General features: G+C 37.8%; 1 protein-coding gene and 1 long non-coding RNA gene across 4 annotated transcripts in view; one reads left to right on the forward strand and one right to left on the reverse strand.

Annotated features, from left to right (window-relative positions):
* Positions 1 to 20,100, reverse strand: part of LOC136825478 (thyroid transcription factor 1-associated protein 26) — a 123,295-nt gene that overhangs the window by 94,028 nt on the left and 9,167 nt on the right. Inside the window, exon 1 of one of the 3 annotated variants that reach the window (XM_067082010.1) lies at positions 7,298 to 7,437. The exons of 1 other annotated variant lie outside the window; for it this stretch is intronic. The gene's annotated coding sequence lies outside the window, so the exon portion shown is untranslated. Of the gene's footprint in view, positions 1 to 6,850; positions 6,991 to 7,297; positions 7,438 to 20,100 lie in introns of those variants that run through there. One more of the 3 variants, XM_067082009.1, reaches the window with a different exon arrangement.
* The window catches only part of LOC136825481 (uncharacterized), a 28,089-nt gene continuing 14,928 nt past the window's right edge, over positions 6,940 to 20,100 (forward strand). The window contains exons 1-2 of the long non-coding RNA XR_010849354.1: positions 6,940 to 7,067; positions 7,302 to 7,901. This is a non-coding gene — a long non-coding RNA (uncharacterized lncRNA). The remainder of the gene's footprint in view (positions 7,068 to 7,301; positions 7,902 to 20,100) is intronic.

The following is a 20,100-nucleotide window of genomic DNA, read 5'->3' on the forward strand; positions in this document are numbered from 1 at the left end:
CGATCAAGGGCGAAGCAGAACGAAGAAGGGAGCTGCTACAAAGTCAAAATTCTACTACTACTACTACTACTACTACTACCTCCACACAAATATCACGTGAAACGGCCAATTCATCGGTCTTAGATGGCGAAATAGATCAACACGCCTAAAAGAAAATTAGATCGTACTACCAGTTACTACCCAGTTATGGTTAGAAAATGCTGTTCTTTCCTACTGCGCATTTCCTGCCCACGCCTTTTTATCAGTAGTCTAATAATAATAAGGCTATCGTACCGAGGTTGCTCAATTGACTTTCACAAGCTTCAGTTATTTCGGACGCTTTTCCTAAATTTTGTTTGGCTGCATTAGGTAGCACGCTGGAGACGGTTAACGCAAACTGATTTTGAGGAGCGTGGAACATGCTTCACCCAATCACGACTGTTCATAACAAAATTCCGTCGCATTTCGCCATTCAGGATCCGCACAACCTTTTTGCGCCGTTGTATTTATCAACAACAAAAAACTCACTGCAGTCTGCAGCTCATTTCTATAACCGTATCAATAAGCTAATGATACTGTAGAGCTGATAAAGATGAGGTATGGAGTATGCTAATAGTGTAAGGTGTATAAAGTAATTTTTTGAAAGGAATTGGCAGTTTGGCTAAAAACAAAATGTGTGGGAACATGAAGATGGGAGAACTGGCTGGTTTCATGTGAAAGTTGGTATAGGACAGGGTATGTCTTCCTACGAACACTATAGACTTTGTTCTCATACGCAACGAATGTATAGACTATGGGTATAAGGAAATTGACGGGTCAGAGGCTCTTAAAAATCCAGTTTGAATTAAAACAAAAGTAAGAAAGAGCTGTGCAAAAGAATTAAAAGGAATTAAATATTTTAAAGTAATCGGAAAGTCCAAAAGAGATACCCTCAGTACAAAGAAAATACGATTAGCTCGCAAGATCACAAGGAGATTGAATTCAGTTGGAAGAATTAATAAAAAAAATGAACGCCCTAGAAGAACAATAGAGGAGAATAATGCAGGGAAAACGTGATGAGATAAAGCCAGATAAAACGTTTACCCAGGTATCATAAAGATATGGTACCACAGAGAAAAATATACTTAAAACAGGATACGATCAAGGGCAAAGCAGAACGAAGAAGGGAGCCGCTACAAAGGCAAAATTCTACTACTAATACTACCTCCACATAAATATCACGTGAGACAGCCAAATCATCGGTCTTAGATGGCGATATAGATCAACACGCCTATAAGAAAATTAGATCGTACTACCAGTTACTACCCAGTTATGGTTAGAAAATGCTGTTCTTTCCTACTGCGCATTTCCTGCCCACGCCTTTTTATCAGTAGTCTAATAATAATAAGGCTATCGTACCGAGGTTGCTCAATTGACTTTCACAAGCTTCAGTTATTTCGGACGCTTTTCCTAAATTTTGTTTGGCTGCATTAGGTAGCACGCTGGAGACGGTTAACGCAAACTGATTTTGAGGAGCGTGGAACATGCTTCACCCAATCACGACTGTTCATAACAAAATTCCGTCGCATTTCGCCATTCAGGATCCGCACAACCTTTTTGCGCCGTTGTATTTATCAACAACAAAAAACTCACTGCAGTCTGCAGCTCATTTCTATAATCGTATCAATAAGGCATAAACAGATTATCGTTTGGTTGGCGTTTCTGTGCTTGAAAATGCACATATCACCGGTGCATTTAGGATTTTAGGTGATGAACTGCCCCGTTGTTGGGCGGGGGGGAGGGGGCGGGTGGCAGTGCATCTCATGCGGTGCACTTTAGTCATTACTCAAGGTTCTTGACAGCGTGCCTTCGGCCACTATGTAGCTGCAGCCCTTTTTCGTTCCTTTTACTGTACCTCCTTTCATGTTCTTTTTCTTCCATCTTACTTTCCAGCCTCTCCCAACATTTGATTCACAGTGCAACTGTGAGGTTTTCTTCCTGTTACACCTTTCAAACCTTTTGCTGTCAATTTCCGTTTCAGTGCTGAATGACCTCATAGGTCTAGTGCTTGGCCTTTGACCTAAATTCTGTATTCAGTTCAGTTCAGGGGATGAACTGACAAGATTTGTTTAGTAATATTAACAAACCTCATAACCTACCAAGGTTATCGGCAACATTTCCTCTGCACATGTTGAAAACTTACAGTGGAAAGAAGCTCATCAGGACAATTCGTGGCCTTAGTGCAACACCATTTTTCTTTTGGTTTTAACAGATTTATATGTGAAGTAAATTTCTATGGCCCAGCTCTTCGATTTGATAATTATGACAAACAGGTAGGAAACGAGTCAACAACCATAAGTGGAGACCGAATCTATAGCCCACACTAAGTAATACTGCATTAACCACGCCGTGCTTTTATTCTGGGTTCATAGATTTCTTGAGGTGTATACATAAGCTGTTAAATCTTCCAGTGTTATCTAATAAAATATTGTATAAAGAATTTGCACCTAATGTGAAGCCTACAATCGAACAAGCATTTCCATTATACAATCGGGAAAGAACCTGGAAAGTCTTAGACACTTAGTTTATCTTCCCGGTTGAACGTGAATTTTTATTTAGATATTTACATGGTGTTCTACCCTCTAACTCTAAATTAAAAGCCCTAAATATCAAAGAGACATGCATGCGCACATTGTGGTTGTAGAGAGGATGTGATTCATATCTTCTGGTTTTGTGATCAGATTCAACAGCTGGTAAAATGTATAAACACCCTTGATTACATTATGTAACTTGAGAAATCAAAGTTTACTTGATGTTCTTTTTTATTTTAATTGCAGTACTAATAAAGATCATAATTGTGCTGTAGTTCTTATTATTGATTTTCTATTAACAGTATGGAATGGGAAAAGACAGAATATAAGTAGTAACGTTTTATTTAGCATTCTAAAACATAAATGGAATCTTCAGTGAGAGATGGGCACTGGAGCCTCCCTTCAACACTGCCAGCAACGGCCAACCGTCCTTTTCCCGGCTGGTTTCCCTTTGCCTCTTCGAGGTCCCTGGGTGCGTGACCCTGCCCCCTGGATGGAGGGTGAGGCTGACTGAGGACTTGCTTGGTCAGGTTGTTTAACCGTTGCAAAAAACGGTTGGGAGGTGACCTGCCCCTCCCCCTTGCTTGCTGGTGCTGTTCGTGGTTTAACGGAATGAGGCCACTTAGCACAGATGGACCTTGACCTCCGCACACTAAGATTTAGCGTCCCAGCTCACTTCCGCTCTTTATAGCAGTGCTTGGAAGAACATGTGTAAAAGTTGAGCAAAGAATTTGCATCAAATTTTGCCAAAAGCTTGGCGATACTTGCTCACAGACCTACGCAAAGTTGCAAAAAGTTTATGGAGAGGAGAGAGTGAGCTGCACACGAGTCTGCAAGTGGTTCAGACTTTTCCAAGATGGCCGACAGAATGTTGATAGTGAAGAACATTCTGGGAGACTCGCAACCAGCAGAACTGAGAAAAACACCGTCTTTTCAACTATCAGCGTGTTCATCATGAGTATGCGCCACCTGGTCAGACAGTAAACAAGGAGTACTACTGTGACGTGTTGCGGCATTTGCGGGATGCTGTTGGTCGGAAAAGGCCAGAATTGCATGAAATCGCATGCGTCTGGTGAGTGGCAATTGCACCATGACAACGCACCTGCCCATTTCAGCGCAGCTTGAGCAGCAGTTTTTGGCTAAGCACAACGTCCCCCTGGTCCGGGAGCCACCGTATTCCTCAGATCTCCCCCCATGCGACTCTTTCCTCTTTCCAAAAATCAAATCCCACTTGACAAGAAGCATTCATGACGTCGAGGAGATCTAAGTGAATGCGGATAGGAAGCTTTCATCACGTCGAGGAGATCTAAGTGAATGCGGATAAGCTTTCATCACGTCGAGGAGATCCAAGTGAATGCGACCAGGCAGCCGCTGATCATCCCAGAAAACGAGTTCAGGAATCTTCGATCAGTGGAAACAGCGCTGGATAAAGTGTGTGGCTTTCGAAGGGGACTATTTCGGAGGAAATTAAATGCTAAAATGGTACGTGTTGTAGTTTTCTTTTTATAGTACCAGTCCTGGTACGTTATGACCATACCTCGCAAATCTTCAAGTTGCCAGAATTGTTGAATATTTCTTTGATTTCTTTTAAAATGTTTCAAAATTTTTAACAGGTTTCCTTTGTTCTACTATAAATTTATATTGAAACTTGTAATATAACTTTAGTAATTTCTTTGTTCTACTGTAAATTTGTATTGCGATTGTTGAAGTTTTGTTTCCACTTCAAAGTCTGATTAGGACTGTTTTAAACATTCCTCATTTGTACTTAGAACTGTGTCATAAAGGGCCCTTTCTAACTGAAGTTGGAAAGTCCAGCAACAATAGTAAACTTGATAAACCCGGAAATACGTAAGAATTTCGCTCAGAGAACTCGTGTAGATTTTGAGTAAAAAAAAAAACTGTTAGGCTATTTAAGAAAAAATTAGTACCGCATTGTGGCTACTGTGCATTACAAGTGCGCAAGACTTCTCAAGTGAAATCCACAAAGTTATACTGTAGAACACCTGGGAAACATCAACAATGAGCTCAGAAGTAATCGTACTTTAGTCGCTAACATTTAACCTTCACCCTCCAAAAAAAAAAAAAAAAAAAAAAAAAAAAAAAACTGAAATCGTTATTAGAACAGAACTAGAAGCTTCAAAGAGATTATGGCCTGTACCCACTGCCTAAGCCATAGGGAATTTCATTTTAAATACTATTTTGTTCTCCTTTTACCAGAATAACAAAAGTCAGTGGTACGTACAAATCCTAGTCTGGATGGTGTATTGTTAAACTTTGATGATTAATGTTAATTATCCTAGGCTTAGCCAGGGGTAAAATTCTGTGAATTTTGTAATGCCAGGGGGTAACAGATTCAAACTGAAATGCTTTTAAAGAGATATCTTTTTCAAGTGCACTTTTCACTAAAACGACTTTTTATGAAAAAATCGGTTTTATATATGGAAGAAATCTGTAGACCTAGTGATCAGTGGTCAAAATAGTAGAGGGTCATGTCCCAACCAGGTCATAATACCTACTCATATCTCTTCGAGACCGAAGTAGTGTTTAGGATCCATGTTTGTTTACAAGTATCAGCTGATTTCTGGCTTCATTCCTCTTCACTGCCATCACCGGAAGAAAGAGCAAGGCTGTTTTAACCGAGCAGCCGACATGAGAACGTGGCAACCTAGATCAAAGGTACAGTCACACGGGCACATGTTGTGTCATCTTTTGACAATTTGCCTTCCGATTTCGCGCTAAAGAAGCCTGTACCCGAGTTAAAAAAAAAACTTTTTTTTGTTTTACGTGAGAAGGAAAGAGAGATGCTTTTCTTTACCTTCCCGAATAGGCAGAATTATAAATTATGCCAAGCGTTAGTATCATTAACTGTACACTCCCCCAAGAAAGTCGACTAAAAGTTTTCGTTAGCTCTCGTTCATTGAGTTTCCCGTTTTTTTTTTTTTTTTTTTACCAAAAACACAGTCTCGTTAAATTTACCCTAGAATGTGGCGATTAAATGCTAAGTTTATATGTTAAATCTGCAAAACTAATACTAGCATGGCTGTATTACTTTCTGCGAAGCCAAATGATCTCCCAGTGCATGGCAGTTTTCCGGCCGACTTAAAACTATTTTCTGTGCAGAGATCAAGTGAGTCGTGACTGTGGTAACAGATACCTTTTTACTCTACACACTTTTTTTTTTTTTTTTTTTTTAATAATTTGTCGACGAAGATAGATTTTCAAAAGTAAATATATAATAAAAGTAAATATTATCTTAAGGGCAACAATAGCCTAGGGTAGAATTTTGCACTCTTTGTAAGATCGTGTTTTCCGTTATGTATGCATTGTAATTCATTTTGGCGTTATGAAATTATTAATGAGTAAAGTTTTTCAGTAAGTTTCACAGATGAATGATTGATATTCTTGACTGAACACACACAACAAAAATAACTTGAAGGAATATTGTAGAGGTTGGTACTGCAGTGAAGTATCAATAATGATTATAGAATTTTATAGAATCTTTATTGGTTAAAGTTATAAGAAATCTGGCGAACAAATTCGATGACTTTGAAGCCCCACCCCCTTTCTGGAGTTGCCAGATACCGCACTATCGAACAGTGTGTCCGTGCCGTGGATGTAAGAAAATTGTTACTTCAGTGTTGTTGGTGAGTGTACATACTGTATATGACATGTTTTCGTGAGACCATTTTGATGGATATGAATCTTAAACATTTTTAGAAAATAATGGTAACCCCACTCTGATATTAATATATTAGAAAGTTATGTAAAGTTGCAGGGAACGATCGTTCATAGGATTTTTTTCTTATAAAAATTGTTCACAGGACGTCTAACTTGCAAATAAGTAAACATGGTATTGTTGCAGATGACTATGGTGGTCTATATTGACCTGGAGGTGAATCATAACACTGCATTTACATTAGTGGCAACTTTTGATTGCACAGTCATTGCGCTATAAATGTGCTGTGCTTCAGTTTGTCAACATATCGTACCCTGGCTTGAAAATTATCGATTTTATCAAAATGATCATACTCAAGTTTCAGATAGCTTACATTTTTTTTTATATCGTATGCTTTCCTGTTACTTCTAATACTACAATAGTACTTAAAATTAACAGGGACTCTCCTTAAAGTAAATATTGAGTTGATTTAAATAAATGAGGATGGATAGCCTATACATGTTTAGCCAATGTTCTTCAGTTAATTTTATCATTATATGGCTTTATTTTAGGTCGGAAGCGGTTTTCACTCCATGGAACAAAATTACCGTACAAAAGCGGACATTATTTATTATTGGTGTCTTACCTGGCCCTGATTTATAGTAATATACGATAATTATCGTACTTGGGGCAATCCTGCGCGGCGGCTGATCCGTGCTTTCGTGGCCACCAGCTGATCTCTGTAACTTGAGGCCTGCCAGAGCCCACTTTACATAGACTGCCAACGTGATAAAACGTTTCAGAACGTATTCTTGCGTTGTGTGCAAATGGCTACTTGAATTCCACTTGACGAAAGGATTCATGTATGTGTTACATGTTAGATCTTTCATTGCTAACACTAAAACTTCATTGCATTTACGGCGCTTATTATAAACAGAACATATCAGTAACAAGGTCAAAATGTATAGCCTATCATGCTCCCGATTAAAATAACTTCCTGCTTTTTAATAGATCAAATAATTCGAGACGAAAGACTTGCAATTTGGCATCAGTATAAAAGCTTCAATAATCCACTCAACTGATATTTTCTTACTTAGGTTTCAGTAAGGGCGCTCTGGCTTCAATCGGCCACTTCACTACCATTGTCATTCCCGATAGATAGTTGTTTGATCTCTGGCGACTCTGGTAATGGCCGCCCCATGGGCGATGAAGAAATCCTGGCAGACCATCGCCTGAGCACAAGAAAATGGAGAAGAACTGAAATCAAGCGAATTGATTAGCCGCAATCTCGCAGCGTTTAGGCTTTTAACGAATGTAAATAAACAAATACAGTAGATATCCCTTTGCGATTTCTTGAAGTTTCCGAGTCCAGCTAAGTCCCTCTCCGTCATCAGTGATTTGAATTTGAAACGGCAACTGATCGATGATTTTGAGTCTTTCTCATCTCTGATGTGGGAAGTGGACTTGCCTCGAAAAAGCAGGACGTGTGGTGAAATATAACTTAAATGGGTGTATGTGGTAACGTCTCTTAAGTGTGGGGGGAGAGAGAAAGATATCATGAAAGGGGGTGCATCCGAGCCAAAACGTTTTGTACCAAACGCCCGAAGCGTACCGAGGACGTCCACCGAATAGTTTCTCTGTCGACATGACCGACAACTCATACCAGCCGTTAACAGGAACATTCAAGACGCAGCAAGGTAGGAGAACTTACAGTATGTCTTGTTTTATAATTATTATTTAACAACAGGAATACGCTGGTCTAACTTGAATGCATAAGGTTATGAAAGCCGAGTATGATAAATGTCAGTGAATGGAGGTAAAGATCATCATTCGAGAGTTCTGGAAGGGAGCGCAGCGTGCCAAATGTACAATGACTATAGTATCCAAACGACGACAACCACGGGTAAGAGCAAGACCCGCGCAACCAGAGACAAGGCCTGTTCGATGTATTGTGACGTAAGCAACGGTGGTCCGAGCATGGTGGCCACGGTTCGAGTCGCTAGCACTACTTGCCAGACGAAAGAAATTGTAAACAAAACGTCGCTAAAATAGACAGTTTGTTGCTTGCGTTAGGGTAATTTTTTTTTTATCTTTTATTAGAAAAATATTACATTTCTTTTACATAATAAGGAAAATATAAAATTTCATTTACATAATAAGAAAAATATTACATTTCGTTTACATAAGATATTACAAAATTATATATACCTACAATATTTACACCTTATTATGGATTAAAAAAAAATTAAAAATCAAAATCGATATACTTTTCACTGAATACATTTGCAATTTTGTCTTTATATAAGCTTCTTAATAACCACCTGTCATAACTTAATTTACTTTTCACAAAGGCACAAGTTTCTTCTTTTTTGTATTTGTTTTTCTTACTTATCCAAACAGCATATATATAAAATATATATATATATATATATATATATATATATATATATATATATATATATATATATATATATATATATATATATATATATATATACACACATCTCCAACAATCATTATTATAGCACTATTTCGGTCTTTTATAGTATTATATTTAAAACTGAACATGATGGTATTAAAAAATTTATCCCTGGTTAATTTACAGATTTTTTTCGTCTGCACTTAATTTGTGTACACCAAATAATATGAACTCGAAACACGGGTTAAGAGATTAATATAAAATACTGAACCAAAAAAATTTATTTAGTTGCAATATAATGTAGTATATACTGAAGTACAAACATGTTTATCATTGTATTAAAACATACAAGACGGCAGTGCGTTGGGTTACTCTACTAAATAATTATTGTCATTTACATACAGCTATTATTTGGTAGTTGAAGTTTTTAACTTTCTCTTTTTATTCCACTTTTTGTTAGCTACAATATAGTTATTTTCTTGGGAACAACAATTATTCAATAAAACGTTAGAAGCCAGTATTAATTTTCCTGGGAGTTGTTAGACGTAGGGCACACTGGGAGTTGTTAGACGTAGGGCACACTGGGAGTTGTTAGACGTAGGGCACACTGGGGTTTGTTGGACGTAGGGCACACTGGGAGTTGTTTGACGTAGGGCTACACTGGGAGTTGTTTGACGTAGGGTTACACTGGGAGTTGTTTGACATAGGGCTACACTGGGAGTTGTTTGCATAGGGCTACACTGGGAGTTGTTTGACGTAGGGCTACACTGGGAGTTGTTTGACGTAGGGCTACACTGGGAGTTGTTTGACGTAGGGCTACACTGGGAGTTGTTTGACGTAGGGCTACACTGGGAGTTGTTTGACGTAGGGCTACACTGGGAGTTGTTTGACGTAGGGCTACACTGGGAGTTGTTTGACGAGGGCTACACTGGGAGTTGTTTGCTAGGGTTACACTGGGAGTTGTTTGAAGTAGGGTTACACTGGGAGTTGTTTGACGTAGGGCTACACTGGGAGTTGTTTACAGGGCTACACTGGGAGTTGTTTGACGTAGGGCTACACTGGGAGTTGTTTGACGTAGGGCTACACTGGGAGTTGTTAGACGTAGGGCTACACTGGGAGTTGTTTGACGTAGGGCTACACTGGGAGTTGTTTGACGTAGGGCTACACTGGGAGTTGTTTGACGTAGGGCTACACTGGGAGTTGTTTGACGTAGGGCTACACTGGGAGTTGTTTGACGTAGGGCTACACTGGGAGTTGTTTGACGTAGGGCTACACTGGGAGTTGTTTGACGTAGGGGCTACACTGGGAGTTGTTTGACGTAGGGCTACACTGGGAGTTGTTTGACGTAGGGCTACACTGGGAGTTGTTTGACGTAGGACTACACTGGGAGTTGTTTGACGTAGGGCTACACTGGGAGTTGTTTGACGTAGGGCTACACTGGGAGTAGTTTGACATAGGCTAGCCTGTATTGATTCTTTTAAGTCTAGTTTATATGAATTCCTACTAAAATTCAATCTACGCTAAACCAGTCTTTCTTTATATTGTGCTTTACCTTGTTGCTCACAACACCTACCTAAATCCCTTTTTCAGGCCGGTTTGAGTGTGATGAATACAGACTTTACATTGCAGTCAAAAGTTACCCTGTGGAATGGAATGGAACATGAAATTTAGGCTTGAAGCCAAACACTGGAATTCGAGGGATTATTCAGCGCTAGTTATCGTCATGTTATCCAGAGGCAAAAGTCAAATACTTGTTGCAGTGAACTTAGTGTTGAATTTGCCTACTTAGTAAGTTCGTCCAGTAAAACCCACAAGATATATCCGTGGCATACTACTTCATTATGTCATGTGAGTTTTACAGTCCAATTAAAAAAAAAAAAACGGAACCACGAGAAAACTTCGTACTCAAATGATGTACGAGAAGGAAGCTTGAGAGAGAAAGAATCGCTAACTTCGGACCACCAGGGTCGATGTCATGACGTCATATTCAACAGGTCTTGTCTCTGGGCGGTCTTGGTAAGAGGGGGGGAGCCCCTTCCCACGTCACTGACTGTGATCATTTCCATAGAGAGATTTTCGTTCTGATGAAGAAATTACCATCATTATCGCGTGCAATGGTAGATTTTCCTTGGATTATTCCGTTTTGCAGAAGTGTTCATTAAACCTTGTATCAGAGGATTTGGAAAACTATACTTTATGGAAATCCAACTAAGACAAATAAATTGTAGGTCTGGAAATTCTATACCCGAAAATGGTGACGTTGGAGGTAACAGTGCATTTGTTTAAGTACTTTATTACCCTTATTTGTCAAAACTTCATTTTATGGCTGACAATGCCTGTTATTATTAAGAAAAACGTGTTAAACTTTTTTTCTTTTTTTTTTTTGTAATGCGTCTGTTTTGTATCAAGGAGAGCGAAAGTTTTGCTTAGTGGAATCGTTCATAGCTGTAACTACATCACAAAATAGAAACAAATTAGGCTTTCTACTGTGAAAGATAAAACTGTTGTACGTGAATTAATCATCATTTAGACAATTCTATAAATATCATCAATAATAAATAAATTAACTAATTAAAAGGAAGCCGGTATTATGACGAAAGTGGGGCTAGGCCTTAACTCTTAATTAGGAAAGCATGAAATAAGCCCATGCTGTAATTACTAAAAGAAAAAAAATTTGGGGACGTGGAATATGCGGTAGTTATTTTGTAAATGGCTAGGGGCCGTAACCTAAACGGTAATCATTAACACGTGCAATGAAAATTCCATTAAATTAAAAACATTTTATCTTATGCTTTCATATGGTACCGTCCTGTTCCAAAGGTTTGAGTATTTCTTCCTGAATGTGAAAAATTGCTGACCAGCTGGCAATATTGATTTTGGTTCAGAAACTCGCGCAACTGAGTGCTGACCGCATTGCTGACGTGAATAGCGCAACTGAGTGCTGACCGCATTGTTGACGTGAATAGCGCAACTGAGTGCTGACCGCATTGCAGACGTGAATAGCGGCCACGAATGAATGCGTTGGCAAAATACAAACAGAGGCGGTGCTAATGACACGTCAGTCTAATTTGATGCAACCTTTCTCTTTGTCTTTACAAAATATTTTGTAGCTGGTTGTTGAGCCTGAAGAATAAAAAAAAAAAAGCATTTGCTTGGGGCAAAAGCTTGTAGGGAAAAGCGAAAGCTCAAGTAGGAAAAGGTAGCAAAATCTTCGGCAAAAAGTAATTTCTTAAAATATATATATTATGAATAATGATGATCACCGCTTGCTACCTTTTGCTTAATGGATTCCGAGCTTTTGCTTAGAAACCTGGCAATGTGCGACTTGTGTGCTAGACATCCCAGATGGGTCCAACTCTCCAACATACTGCGCAGTATATACGTAGCGCAGTCGAGTTTTGTAGTAGTTTTGGGTTTGAATACCAATTTGCTTCAGTTAGAATGAGTTTAATCTGATGTCACATGGAACAGGACAACTATAAATAATCCATAGGATAAGTGCCTCTTGCTTATCCTTAACTCCGAATAAAATCGTGTTTTCAAAAAAATTCAGTTATAATTTTTTTTGCTCCACGTACGTACTACTAGAGGATGTGAATAATTTTATGTGATTTTAAAACAGCACATGTGCCGAATAATTAGATAACAAAACCTCCAGCATTACTTTACAATAACAACGTTAGTGGGAAATGGTAGTAGTGTTTGTGGTACTTGTAGTCGAGAACTGTTGCAGTTGTTATGGGAGGAACATTGGTAGGAGTTCTTTTATCTGCTGCTTGGGTAGAATATTTTGTGAGCAGAAAGTGATAGATATATACATATATATATGTATATATATACATATATACAGTATATATATAATGTATATATATACATTAGTATACATAATTATGTATATGCATTAAATGTATATAACACTATATATATATATATATATATATACAGTATATTATATATCACTATATATAATATATATATATATATATATATATATATATATATATATATATATATATATATATATATATATATATATATATGTATATATATATATATATATATACATATATATATATATATATGCATTATATATATATATATATATATATGCCTATGTATATATATATACTGTATATATATATATATATATATATATATATATATATATATATATATATATATATATATATATATATATATATATATGTGTAGTATGTGTGTGTTATATACATTTATTTATTTAATGCATATACATAATTGTATACTATGTATATATATATATATATATATATATATATATATATATATATATATATATATATATATATATATATATATACATATATACAGTATATATAAACACCATATTACAATGTTACAATTTTGTTGAATTATTCTTTTACGAATTTGAAGGCAATCTGCCATCGTGTGTGCATCTCGTGAAACGTGAAGCAACTGTTTCGAAGCGTAAGCAATAGCTAGGGTTATTCATAGGAAATGAAGCAATAGTCGATAATTTCTAATCATTTGCTTGACCTCAAGTACCAGCTCCAAGCATTGCTGCTAGCAAAAGCATTTCCTTCATTTACTGGAAGTGAAGCAGTTGCTTTAAAATCCAGGCCCGTTGTCACTTACTTTGTCTGAATAGCAATCGTCACTAGAGTATATATTTCTTGAACACCCAGTTCAGAGTAGTGTTCTCAGAATAATTTTCGCCATCGAGTTTCAGTGTTAATTAACACCGATTATCATTTAGTATATTCATATTTCCAGAATAATGCTTCTCACTGATGCGAAATAATTCTTGTGACAGTTTCGTATGTATTGTAATTGTATCTTTCGACAACTCCTCGTGTATTTCTGTCTGAATTTTTTTTACCAGCAAGTTTCCAACAAGTAGGGTACCGTCACCAGAATGACAACATATTCAGATTCTCCAGTTGCCAGGCAGGGGTCTCGGTGAGAATATTTGTTACTATATTGATTTTGCAGTTGTGGTCCAATCCTGAAACTGTGCCCTATGTTACGGAAAATGCGAACGTAGACTATACCATGAGGCAACACAACCGCTGTTGAGCGTTCTCATTGAGATTGCACATTGCACCTTCGTATGGAACATGTTTGGCATAGACGAGGAGGAATTGGCGCCAGTCGTTCTAAACCGGAATTGACTGTAGATGTTTCTCATAACGATTATGGCAATAAACCGACGAATGAGATCGATTTGGCTACAGATTATGAATCATAACAGGTTATTGATATATCTCATTCTTAACCAGTAGGCTACTCGTACTTTGTATTCTGATAGAGGTGAAAGAGGAAATGTTCTACAACAGTCAGGTTATTAATAATGTATATTATAATCTTGAGACACACTTGATTTACAAAGTACTTGAAAAATCATTAAAAGTATTTTTTCTCATTTCTTTTTTTTTTTAGTTTTTTGTTCTTTAATCACAACTCTTTCTCTCGAACTCCTCTGTAGAAATGTAAAAAATGAAAAGTGAGCTTGATATATTATAAATTTAGTTGATGAAAGACAATAACATAGTTATTTGGCAAACGGAATTATCGTTCACGAGAAATGGGGAACGATTTATCTTGGGAGAATAAAACATTCAATGGAGAATGTTGGTGAGATTATAATTCACGGAAGACGATTGCAGGAATTGCTGTATGAATGTTAGAAATGTACGTATATTAATGAATTCAGTCATGGTGAAAGAACTTTTTAGAATCGACGACGAGAATATAAAAACATTATGCGGGGAAGATAAGGGATTTCTAGTTCTTGAATGTTCTCTGATAATTTCAATATCTCAGAATATAGTGTTTCATCATTTTGACCTATTTCTTGTCTCTTGATCGTTCCCCAGGCGCCCTCTTGACTTTAATCAATTGATCAGTTGGTCTTGTCGCATGAGTAATCTCTGTTAGGTGGTTCCCATTCCATGAAATGTCCGTAAAATCCTTGGATTGTAAAGCTCGCTGTGTGGCAGTTTGAAATTTCTGAGTTTTCCACTCTTGTGTAAAGAGATGCAGATGAACACCAAAATGTGTAGGAAACAGAAAAAGGCATTCGAATTCCAATGCCAGGATTTTTTTTTCTTTTTAAAATATTCAGTGTACAAAACACAATATTCTTTGGCTACAATATTGTGTTTAGGAACACTTCCATGTACCAGCAATCTACCTGGAATAATCTGAAAGCTTATTCTTAATAGTTAACCTTGGACATGGAAATAGCAAGAATTTATCTTGGTAATTTTTTAATGTATCCTCTCTCTCTCTCGCCCTGTCGCGCCCGCAAAACATTATACCGGTTTGGTACGTAATTTTTTTTTTTATATTTATTAGAAAAATATTACATTTCTTTTACATAAGGAAAATATAACATTTCATTTGCATAATAAGAAAAATATTGCATTTCATTTACTAGGAAGAAACGTGTGTGTGTGTGCGCGCGCGCAAAATAATACTGGTTATGGTACGTAACTCCGGGAATGAACGTTTCGGGTAACGCAAGGCCAACAGAATTCATTCACGTTAAAATTCTGTTGGCCCTGGCTGTTGGCCCTGGGTAACATACTGTACACATGTTCAGCTGTGCACGAGCGCAAAACACTACCGGTTTGGAACGTAACTCTTTAGGAAATAAATGGTAGAATGCTCTGAACAGTGTCGAGTTAAGTACAGTCCGTATCTAGTGGTCGGCGAAAGCGGAGAAGGCAACGGAAACTTGACGACATCCCTAACCTTATCAGAGAAAAGCAAGTATAGCCTGGGTCAATGTCCAGAACAACTCCGCGGTGAGATATAAGAAAATAGGTCACACTATAATTTTCACAATATAAAATAATAAAACTTTGTCTCTGAACACTTTTTGAGGAGATTCACCATATCCGAGATATTAATGATTATCTAATCGGCATCCTCGAAATCTTACTGGAATTAGTTCGAAAATGAGGTTTTTTACTGTAATGTTTCTCAGAAAGAGTGTAATGTTTCTCAGAAAAACTAGTTCCCATCGAATGATTTTCGATTTTTGACTTATAAGGTTAGACAATACCTGTCCCCAACCCCTCCATAGCTAATATGGCGAAATTGTGGGTGTTTCCTCATTATAAAAAGTGGCCTAAAACGCTTTAAATATGAAAAATATTACATTTTACTTTTAATTTTGGTACTTTATGCATGCGGAGTTGTTCTGGACATTCACCATAGCCTGTTATTTTTGTGATGGTGGGGGTGGTGGTTCCTTGTATGACAACTTTTCTCAGTAAGAAAGAGAATGCCTTCTTCGTCGCGGTGTTATCGAAACCCTGTGAGACTAGGCAAATAAGGAAAAGTTTGCCATGAAACAAGTACAGTAGATGGGAACGCATCAAAATTATATTGATTTTCGATGTGTTATATGTCGTAAGTTATTCTTCGTCTCGGCTTGGGAAGTTGTAAGTGGAGATATTCCCTTACAGGACGGGCTAAATGTACATTAACAGTACCTCAAGATCTTGCAAAATTTAATTAAGGTGTGCCAATAATAAAAAGTGAAAAGAGGAAGAAACGCTAATGCACATGGTATAAAAACAAAATTTAAAAAATTTTTCTGTACCTTCCACGGGGATTTGAAAGTTAATATTTCAATTCTGACTCGTTCAGAATAAGTATAGCATTTGGTAATTCTAAGCCGGCAGTCCGTGGTAAGCTAGCCTATGGCAATTGACGTTTTCCCATGTTATTTTACCTGCTGAACAAGAATTTGAAATAATATTTTGTCGGTCGGCTGTAACTAAAATGTAATTGATCCTTGAAAACTGCACATCTGTACCAGTGGGCAGAGAGAAACACCAGTGGGTCGCACACAGCTCTAGGTTAAATTACAGTTTAGCAGCAGCCGACCGGCAAAATATTACCTTAAACTCTTGTAAAGCAAGTAAAATAACATAGAAAAATGTCATTTGCCATAGTCTAGCTCCACTGCACACTATTCGAAGCTTTCGTAAACGGGAAACAAAACATTACCATTTCCGCTTTCAACTTGGGTGGCCTCTATAGGTCGCTGTAGCAGAACGGCGCTGCGAGCCTTATCTGCCTTTCTAAAGATTACTGCAAGCTCGTATGTTCTAGTAAGAGGTAATTACTTTAAATTCTTGTTCAGCAAGTAAAATAACATAGGAAAACGTCGATTGCCAGTCTCTCGCGGTTCTCGCTAAGCGCAGAAAACCGGCAACTGGCCACTGCTGAATGGTGATTGGTGAACCAACAGCTAGCGCATGCGTGTTAAGGCTTAGAATCAGTAGTACTAGTAATGAGTGAAAAGTGCCGTTGGAACGGCTCCCACTATCCATTTATTCACCCTTCTTTTTACGCTTGTTTTTCATGTTCCAAGTGACATATATAACAGGAAATGCAACAATAAGGTACCGAAACCTTTTCCCAAGTTATTTACCCCACCAAAAAACCCAGATTCCCAACGGGTCTCCCTTACTGTTAGCTATTCTCGAAAGGGTTTTACCACACCAGTTCTAAGATAATTTACAGCTTAATTACAGCTGAGCGACAAAATATTACTTTGTTCTTGTTCAGCAGGTAAAGTTCTATAGGAAAACGTCAACTGCCATAGCCTAGCTCACCGCGGACAGCCAGCTTAGATCTACCTAGCATTTCAAATCGTAAAGTGATTGTGTAGCCTAAGCAGTTTGAAATGTACAAACCTAATCGTAGCCTAAGCTTTATACTACGACACCCAGGTTACTTCAACTATATTATTCTAACTCACAAGTTTGCCAGGAAACAAAGTGCAGGTGGGAAGGCATTAAGATTGTGTTAGTTTTCGTTGTTTTATGTCATAGGTTATCTTCATCCCAGTTTAGGAAGTTTCAAGTGGAGATGTTGCTGCCATTTAATAAAGTTTGGCTGGACCTTTCACCCATGTTTAGACTATTGCTCCAAGTTAGGTTAAGGCCACAATTTAAGCAATGAGCGGTGTGACTTGCCCATAATTATGAAACAACAATAAATCTTGAGGAGTGGGGCGATTTTACACCTTGCCAAACCTCGCCCCTTGCTGCTCTCTGAAGTTTGTTACATGTTAATTCGTCCTCTCTTCAAGTTTGCTGAGCAATAAGTTGAGTGATCCTCGGCTCACTCACAAATTTTTATAAAATGTGTCATTGTACGTTCGACACTGTTTACATAGATTATAAAATTCACTCTGTTCCATTCTTCTCTTGTTAAAATCATAAATCCAGACTATTTTTTTTTGTACTGTATGTCTCCTGACTTCATAGTATTTTTAAATGAGATTAAAAACTTTTTAAAGTTGATGATTACATGTCTGCACGGATGATAATTTTTGACTAACATCTTGCTTGCGTCTTTGACAGTGTCAGTGTGGCCATGCAACGCATTGACCCTACCACTGCTGTGCTTTGCTAGACGCTACCTCACCACTTGCACTGTGGTCGTACCCTTAATGAGGCTTTTGTTGGACTTTTGTACCTCAGTTTGGAGCATTGCTCCCAGTTGATGCTTTGTCGTATTTATTGACCCATGTTTGGAGCATTGTTTCTTAGTGAACGTTTGTTGGACTTTCACTCTCTTTTGGAACATAACTTGTAGTTAGTAAACTTCAGTTTGGACTTAAAACCCATTTGAAGCATTGCACCCAGTTAGCAAAGTGTGATGATGGACTCTGCCACCCGTGGTTGGTTGTGGTATTGATTTAACAGTACTGTAAATAAAATGGTGTCATAACAACAGAGGTTGTCAGCAATTAAAAATATGTACACACACACACACACACACACACACACACACACACTAAGAGCTATGACAACCTATCTTCACAGTAGGAAAGAATGGCAATGCCTTTTGTATTGTGGTGTTTATTGAGGCGGCCCTTGTGCAGACTAGGCAAGAATAAGGAAAAGTTTGCCTTGAAGCAAGCAGATGGGAAGGCATCAAGATTGTGTTAATTTTCGCTGTGTTTTATATTATAGGTTAACTTCATCCCAGTTCAGGAAGTTTCAAGTGGAGATGTTGCTGCCATATAATAAAGCTTAGATGGTCTTTTTCACCCTTGTTTAGACTATTGCACCAAGTTGGGGTATGGCCACAATGCAAGCGGTGAGTGGTGCAACTTGCCCCTAATTGTGAAACTTAATAACAACTCTTATGTGGGTGGCCACATTGGAGGGGGGAGTGGGGGAGCGCAATTTGACACCTTGCTAAACCACCCCTCATTGCACATGATGCAGCATGTTTAAGAAAATGCCGAGTTCCTAGTATCTTCCTTCAGGAGAAATGGGTTCTCTGAAGTTTGTTACTGGTTAATTCATGCTCCCCAAGTTTCTGAGCAATAACTAAATCATTCTTGGCTCACTTGCAAATATTCATAAAATATGTCATCGTACGTTGACTGTTTACATAGATTATAAAATTCACCCCGTTCCATTCTTCCCTTGTTAATTTTTTTATTGTATTTCACCTGACTTCATGGAAGTATTTTTAAATGTTATTTTTTTAAAGTTGATGGTTACATCTCTGCACTGATGGTCAGTTTTGACTAACATGTCACTTGTGTCTTTGGCAGTCCAGTATGGGCATGCAGTGCATTAACATTACCGCTATTGCTAATTGTTAGACGCTACCTAGCCTCTTGCAGTGTGGCCGTACCCATCATGAGGCTTTGTTGAACTCATGCACCTCAGTGTGGAGCATTGTTCCAAGTCAGTGAAGCGCACCTCAGTTCAGAGCATTGTTCCAAGTCAGTGTAGCATTATGTTATATTTATTGAATCATGTTTTGAGCATTTTCTCCTAGTCAGTGAACCTGTATGTCGGACTTTCACTCTCTTTGGAATATAACTCATAGTTACTGAAACTGTAATTTGGGCTTATCACACATAAGCATTGCTCTCAGTTAGTGAAGCTTTATGTTGGACTGTGTCACCCTGGGTTGGTTGAGGGAATGATTTAATAGTAAATTAAATGGTATCATTACAACAGAGGTTGTCAACAATTGAAAATATGTCAGTAAGCTCATACTTTTTTCAATCAGTTACACACACACACACACACACACACACACACACACACACACACACACACACACACACACACACACACACACACACACAATAAATAACATCCTAAGAGCTATTACAACCTATCTTCACAGTAGGAAAGGATAGCAACGCCTTTTGCATTGTGGTGGTTATTGAGGCCCTTCTGCAAACTAGGCAAGAATAAGGAAAAGTTTTCCACTAAAACAGATGGGAAGGCATCAAGATTGTGTTAATTTTTGGTGTGTGTTTTATGCCATAGGTTATCTTCATCCCAGTTTATGAAGTGTTAAGTGGTGATGTTTGCTGCCATTTAATAAAGCTTAGCTGGTCTTTTTCACCCCTGTTGGGACTATTGCTCCAAGTCAGGGTAAGGCCACAATGCAAGGAGTAAGTGGTGTGGCTTGAGTGA

The sequence above is a fragment of the Macrobrachium rosenbergii genome, chromosome 37 (assembly GCF_040412425.1).
Source record: "Macrobrachium rosenbergii isolate ZJJX-2024 chromosome 37, ASM4041242v1, whole genome shotgun sequence".
NCBI lineage: Eukaryota > Metazoa > Arthropoda > Malacostraca > Decapoda > Palaemonidae > Macrobrachium > Macrobrachium rosenbergii.